Source organism: Cryptomeria japonica, chromosome 10, assembly GCF_030272615.1.
Source record: "Cryptomeria japonica chromosome 10, Sugi_1.0, whole genome shotgun sequence".
Lineage (NCBI taxonomy): Eukaryota > Viridiplantae > Streptophyta > Pinopsida > Cupressales > Cupressaceae > Cryptomeria > Cryptomeria japonica.
The window spans coordinates 496,855,643-496,863,223 of NC_081414.1; the positions used below are offsets into that span (position 1 = coordinate 496,855,643).

The following is a 7,581-nucleotide window of genomic DNA, read 5'->3' on the forward strand; positions in this document are numbered from 1 at the left end:
TTAAGACACCAAATCATGTCGATAGGGGTCATATTGTGTCTTACGGGGTTGTAGGACACAATATGACCCCTATTGGGTCACTTTGGGTCATATTGTGTCCTAAGGGGTCATATTGTGTCTTAAGGGGTCCTATGGTGTCCTAAAACACCATATGACCCCTATGGACACCATATGACCCCTAACGACACCAAATCATGTCGTTAGGGGTCATATTGTGTCCTACGACCCTATAAGACACAATATGACCCCTAACAACATGATTTAGTGTCTTAAGGGGTCTAATGGTGTCATAAGACACCATATGACCCCTAACGACACCATATGACCCCTTAAGACACCAAATCATAACATTAGGGGTCATATTGTCTCTCTCTCTCTCTCTCTCTCTCTCTCCCTCTCCTCATCTCTCTCTTTCTCCCTCTCTCCCTCTCCTGCTCTCTCTCTCCCTCTCTCTCCCTCTCTCTCCCTCTCTCTCTCTCCCTCTCCCCTCATCTCTCTCTCTCCCTCTCCCTCTCCCCTCATCTCTCTCTCCCTCTCCCTCTCCCCTCCTCTCTCTCTCTCTCTCTCTCTCTCTCTCTCTCTCTCTCTCTGTCTGTCTGTCTCCCTCTCTCTCTCTATCTGTCTGTCTGTCTGTCTGTCTGTTTGTTTGTCTGTCTGTCTCTCTTTCTCCCTCTCTCCTTCTCTCTCTCTCTCTCTCTCTCTCTAAAATATGACCAATAAAATCCGATATCCGATTCTGCCATGTGGCAGTTTAGTTCATAAATGGCGGCAACGGGAATTTTTTTTGGGGACCACATATTTTTGTACAAAAATCGGATATCGGATTTTATCCGATATCCGATTTTAGTACTAAAAACAAAAAAAAAAGGTTTGTGGGCCATTCTGTAGATTCCAACGACCGACAGTCTGGGTCCTATGTTTTTTGTCGAGGATCACAGGGTTTCAGATAGCTAGAGACAAATTTGTGCTTTTTGGAGATTCTTAAAGTGAAAACTTACATTGTCAATCACGAAGGAGCATATGTGTGGAGGGAAATGGGGAGTAGTAGTCATTGGAAGTCTAAACGCAAAATAAAACTTTCAAATGACCAAGTTGAAGTGTATAGAGAAAGAGATAGAGAATGTCATAGGAGGAGAAGACAAGGTATGTTAAATATTGCTAATGTTACTTCAACTGAAGAGGAAATTGAAATTGAAAATGTGCCACAAGTTATTGAAAATGAAAATGTAAATTTTGAAAGTGAAAATATTGAAAATTTTGAAAATGTTGAAAGTGATAATGAGAATGCTCAAAATGTGGAAAATTTTGACATAGGAGATGAAAATGTGGAAAACTTTAACATTGAAGGTGGAATTGCCTCACCAAGTGAACCATATGTAACACCTAATTACTTTAGAAATGAAGACCCTCTCATGGATGAAAGACAAATTCCAAATCCAAGACCTTCAAGAACCCCAAAATGGTTATTTGAAATTGATGAGAACATTATTGTGAATCTTGAAGGCAAGAGGTCAACAAGAACCATTTGGTTGTGGGCTACACAACTTTTCAACCAAAATGTTAGCAATAAGACATTGACCGAGCAATGCCAACTTTTTATTCAATTGCTAAAAATGATAAAGATGAGACCATTGCTAAAGAAATTGAAGATTCGTATGAACAAGAAGACGAAGAGAAATCCTATTATTGCAAAAAATCTGTTTGACGCTCTCAATTCTATTGGAAAGAATACCAAAGAAAGAGATAAGAGAGCCGCTCGAAGAGTGATTACAACCTCCTTAGTAAGCCATCAATTGAGGAAGGATCATCAAATGAGACAAACTTGTGTTGATTTTAACATAAACCGTAAAACTTTGGATAGAGCACTTGCACGAAGACAAAGACTTGACGATCCACTTCAACAAGATACATGGGCATTTGGTGGGAGGCTTCCACGTGTCGATAGAAAGTTGACTGACAATGTGAAGGAAGAGATTCAACAATTTTGGCACTTTAATTCTAGAGTGTCACCCAATGTAAAGGACGTTTTGAAATTAAGAATCGACAACCGAGACCGCACACTGCATCCCAAACATTTCTTGGAATCAAGCCAAACAATGTTGTACAAATTTTTTTGTGAATTACATCCAACTTTGCAAATATCACAAAGGGCCTTTGAATCTTTGAAACCATTTTATTGTGTTCCTCTTAAGATTCACAATACTTGTTGTTGCAAGTACCATGTGGAGTTTTCAATGTACCATGAACTTTTATGTCATATTCGTTCTACGATGCATACTAATGAGATGTTGCAGGAGTGTGGTGCAACGCAAACATTTGACATTGATGGTCAAGGTGGTCTGTTGAATCAAACATTTGACATTTGACATTTGTTGATGTTGGGCCTTCAACATCAACACCTACTAGTCAAGGTGGTCATCGAACTTTCACTCAACTAACCTTGTCTATTTTTATTCATTAATGGTTTATAAAATAAAGTCAGTTAGATTTTGGCAATTGAATAGTTCATTGTTTCATTTTCAGGTGCTGACATTAGATGCACCTAATATTCTCTCCACAATGGAGTATGGTGTTCTCTAGCAGTAGCATCTTTGATGCTTTTGACAGTAGTATTAGTCATATTAGTAAATTTCTAATTTGATGCTTCCCACAGGGCTTTGCAACTTCAGATTGTGAGTGTGCCCCTCTTACAAATGAATTGTACTTTAATCGACATACATGGTCTATGATGGCTTTTTTGTAAGACTATATGGTTTTATTACATATATTGTACTTTAATCAACATATAACAATATCCAAGTGGTGGTTGGCATGAGCTTGAATATGGTAAGTTGTATGCATCTTGAAGTTGAATATGATATGTTGTATACATCTTGAAGTTGAAATTTGATTAGACTTTGTCAGCATTTGATGAATCATAAATGTCATTTCATTATTAATCTTGTGAGTGTGAGGTGTAGGAATAAATATCAATTACTTTGAAAGTCATGGATGGTTGTCCTGATATGATAACCACCAGATGGTTGTGCCTTATGAAGAAAAGCTGAATAGATAATAACTAATTGAGAACATCAATTCAAATCCATAATATAGAGGATACTAATAACAGATCTTTGTATATTTATTTTTTCTAATAATGAAATAGGTACAACTGTATTGAGATAAAATGAAGCTTTTCTCTCATATGAAGATGTCACATTGGCAAATTGGTCTTTATTATAATACACAAGACATAAGTAAAATCAAAACACTCTCGTCAAATCCTTTCAGATTCTATGTTAACTTGTGACTCATTAGTGTATGCCGAGAGAGGGAAGAGTGTGTGGCTTCAGGGTACAGTTTTGGACTTTAACCATATTGCATAAATCTCAAGGCTTCAACTTGATTATCATTAAAGGTTTCTGATTGTTTACAAAATATTCTTTCATATCCCTTCATGGATGTCACATGCGTAGGGTATGACCCCGAACGTTCGATCGAGTGGGGGGGAAAAATAGGAGCATGCGTAGGGTAATAATGCCTAACTAGACATGTCAGAGCCGATGGTTCATCATCGCGACGAGCAGAACGAGAAATCGACCATGCGACAACATTCCATTGAGTGAGACTGACGATTTTTTCGCCAACTGAAAAAATTGCTGCCCTAATAAAACCGTAGGGCAACTTGAAAAACCAGGATAGGCTTTTGTAGGGACCTCTCTCATGGCCCTGTAGGTTCAAATGGATCATTCACAGGTGCCACAGATTCTGAGTTAGGACTCGTCAAAGTTTGACAATTTTGAGCACTTAGGGTGCTAAAGGGACGACGCCGGTAGGGTATGACCCCGAGCGATCGATCGAGTGGGGGGGCAAAACAGGAGCATGCATAGGGTAATTATTCCTAACTCGACATGTCAAAGTCAACGGTTCATCATCACGATGAGTAGAACGAGAAATCGACCATGTGACAACATTCCATTGAGTGAGACTGATGATTTTTTCGCCAATCAAAAAAATGCTACCCTAATAAAACCGTAGGGCAAATTGAAAAACCGAGATAGGATTTTGTAGGGACCTCTCTCATGGACCCATAGGTTCAAACGGATCATTCACAGGTGCCACGGATTCCGAGTTAGGGCCCGTCAAAGTTTGACAATTTTGAGCACTTAGGGTGCTAAAGGGACAACGCCAGTAGGGTATGACCCCGAGCGTTTGATCGAGTGGGGGGGGGAAATAGGAGCATGCGTAGGGTAATTATGCCTAACTTGAAATTTCAGAGCTGACGGTTCGTCATCGCGATGAGCAGAACGAGAAATCGGCCACGTGACAACATTCCATTGAGTGAGATTGACGATTTTTTCGCCAACCGAAAAATTGCTGCCCTAATAAAACCGTAGGGCAACTTGAAAAATTGAGATAGGCTTTTGTAGGGACCTCTCTCATGGCCCCATAGGTTCAAACAGATCATTCAAAGGTGCCACGGATTTTGAGTTAGGGCCGGTCAAAGTTTGACAATTTTGAGCACTTAGGGCGCTCAAGGGACGACGCCGGTAGGGTATGAACTTGAGCATTCGGTCGAGTGGGGGGGAAAAAAAGGAGCATGCATAGGGTAATAATGCCTAACTGGACATGTCGGAGCTGACGGTTCGTCATCGCGATGAGCAGAACGAGAAATCGACCATGTGACAACATTCCATTGAGTGAGACTGACGATTTTTTTGCCAACCGAAAAATCGCTGCCCTAATAAAACCATAGGGAAACTTGAAATATTGAGATAGGCTTTTGTAGGGACCCCTCTCGTGGCCTCGTAGGTTCAAACGGATCATTCGTAGGTGCCACGAATTCCAAGTTAGGGCCCGTCAAAGTTTGACAATTTTGAGCACTTAGGGCGCTCAAGGGACGATGCTAGTAGGGTATGACCTCGAGCGTTCGATCAAGTGGGGGGGAAAAACATGAGCATGCATAGGGTAATTATGCCTAACTCGACATGTCAGAGCCGACGGTTTGTCATCGCGACGAGAAGAACGAGAAATTGGCCACGCGACAACATTCCATTGAGTGAGACTGACGATTTTTTTGCCAACCGAAAAATTGTTGCCCTAATAAAACCATAGGGCAACTTGAAATACCGAGATATGATTTTGTAGGGACCCCTCTCATGGCCCCGTAGGTTCAAACAGATCATTCGTAGGTGCCACGGATTCTGAGTTAGGGCCCGTCAAAGTTTGACAATTTTGAGCACTTAGGGCGCTCAAGGGACGACGCTGGTAGGGTATGACCCCGAGTGTTCGATCGAGTGGGGGGGGGCAAAATAGGAGCATGCATAGGGTAATTATGCCTAACTCGACATATCGAAGCCGACGGTTCATCATCGCGACGAGAAGAACGAGAAATTGGCCACGCGACAACATTCCATTGAGTGAGACTAACGATTTTTTCACCAACCGAAAAATTGTTGCCCTAATAAAACCGTAGGGTAACTTGAAAAAATGAGATAGGATTTTGTAGGGACCTCTCTCGTGGCCTTGTAGGTTCAAACAGATCATTCAAAGGTGCCACAGATTTTGAGTTAGGGCTCGTCAAAGTTTGACAATTTTGAGCACTTAGGGCGCTCAAGGGACGACGTCGGTAGGGTATGACCCTGAGCGTTCGATCGAGTGGGGGGGAAAAACAGGAGCATGCGTTGGATAAAAATGCCTAATTGGACATGTTGGAGCCGACGGCTCATCATTGCGACGAGCAGAACGAGAAATCGACCATGCGACAACATTCCATTGAGTGAGACTGACGATTTTTTTGCCAACCGAAAAATCGCTGCCCTAATAAAATCGTAGGGCAAATTGAAATATCAAGATAGGCTTTTGTAGGGACCCCTCTCATGGCCCTGTAGGTTCAAACGGATCATTCATAGGTGCCAGGGATTCCGAGTTAGGGCCTGTCAAAGTTTGACAATTTTGAGCACTTAAGGCATTCAAGGGACGACGTCGGTAGGGTATGAACCCGAGCGTTTGATCGAGTTGGGGGGGGGGGGGGGGTGGGGAAGGACCATGCATAGGGTAATTATGCCTAACTAGACATGTTAGAGCCGACGGTTCGTCATCGCGACGAGCTGAACGAGAAATTGGCCATGCGACAACATTCGATTGAGTGAGATTGATGATTTTTTTGCCAACCGAAAAATTGCTGCCCTAATAAAACCATAGGGAAACTTGAAAAACCGAGATAGGATTTTGTAGGGACCCCTCTCGTGGCCCCATATGTTCAAACGGATCATTCACAAGTGCCACGGATTTCAAGTTAGGGCCCGAATGTGTTTGATAATTTTGAGCACTTAGGGTGCTCAAGGGTCGACGCCGGTAGGGTATGACCCCGAGCGTTCGATCGAGTGGGGGGAAAAATAGGAGCATGCGTAGGGTATTGTTCATTAAATGAATCATATTGTTCATTTAATGAATTGTATTGTATTGTTGATTAAATGAATTGTATTGTTCATTAAATAAATTGTATTGTATTGTTCATTAAATGAATTATATTGTTCATTATAAAAACAACACTTACGATGAAATGAAATGAATTGTATTGTTCATTAAATAGCCATTATTAACCATTGTTAATTATTGGAATGAATATTAAAGATTTCCATCATAACACCATGCATAGATGAGCAACAATTTATATGATCGAATATCAACTTCTGTATATATAAAAATGTCAAATGATTACAAATGTATGTCCATACACAAATATGGCATAAACGCCAACTGAAACAAAATGTATGTCTAAATATGTGAATGTATGTCCATATACAAAATATACATGCCAACTAGACATGTAAGCATTCCAAAACTATCTATAACATCCTAAGCTGCTGATGGATCATCAAAATCGATCCTCTTCTCCGCACTGCTCGGCTCTGAAGGATCCTGCACAACAAAAACAAACCACGATTAATATTAGTTATATTATATAATTCACATTTGAAAAGTTAACATAAAAATGAACTATTTAATTGAACTATTCATGTTTACCTCATCTCCACATTTTCTCTTTAGCTTTGCAGGACTCTTGATGTATGTCTTCAGTAGAGGAGGTATGTTTTGAATATTTTCATACACAACCTACATATGTTCATAAACATGACATTGATACAAGTTAGCATATAATTGTCACTGATAATAACAAATTATATCTACTAATCAAAAAATAAAATAAACACACATCTACTCGAGGCATCTCTTCTTCTTCTTCAGGTATACTGGGTGTAGTCATCAAGGATGTGAAGCCAAGAATTCTCTGTATATATATACAACAAGTATATGAAACTATCAATCTATGTATAGACATGTAAAATCACTATAAGTTATTTAAACTATTCATTCAATCATATTTGCATTCAATTACCTTTCCCTTGTCTCCAACTGCACTACCAGATCCTAGATCACACTACCCCACACTCATGCTGCTTGTGCCCTACAAGAGTAAAATAAGATATACATGCAAGTTACTACATAATCTAATTAATACCAATATAAATGATGAGCATGTATGTACAATAAAATACAAACGACTAGGTGCAATAATATATGTACCGTCAAGCTATC

The 7,581-nt window shown here is 40.1% G+C and overlaps 1 long non-coding RNA gene across 1 annotated transcript; it reads right to left on the reverse strand.

Moving 5' to 3' along the window:
• Positions 1–6,821: 6,821 nt before the first annotated feature.
• LOC131039411 (uncharacterized) lies at positions 6,822–7,267 on the reverse strand. Its single transcript, XR_009104626.2, has 3 exons — positions 7,199–7,267; positions 7,009–7,098; positions 6,822–6,903 (listed from the first exon to the last, which is right to left on the reverse strand). It is a non-coding gene; the product is annotated as an uncharacterized LOC131039411 (long non-coding RNA).
• Between the last annotated feature and the right edge of the window lie 314 nt (positions 7,268–7,581).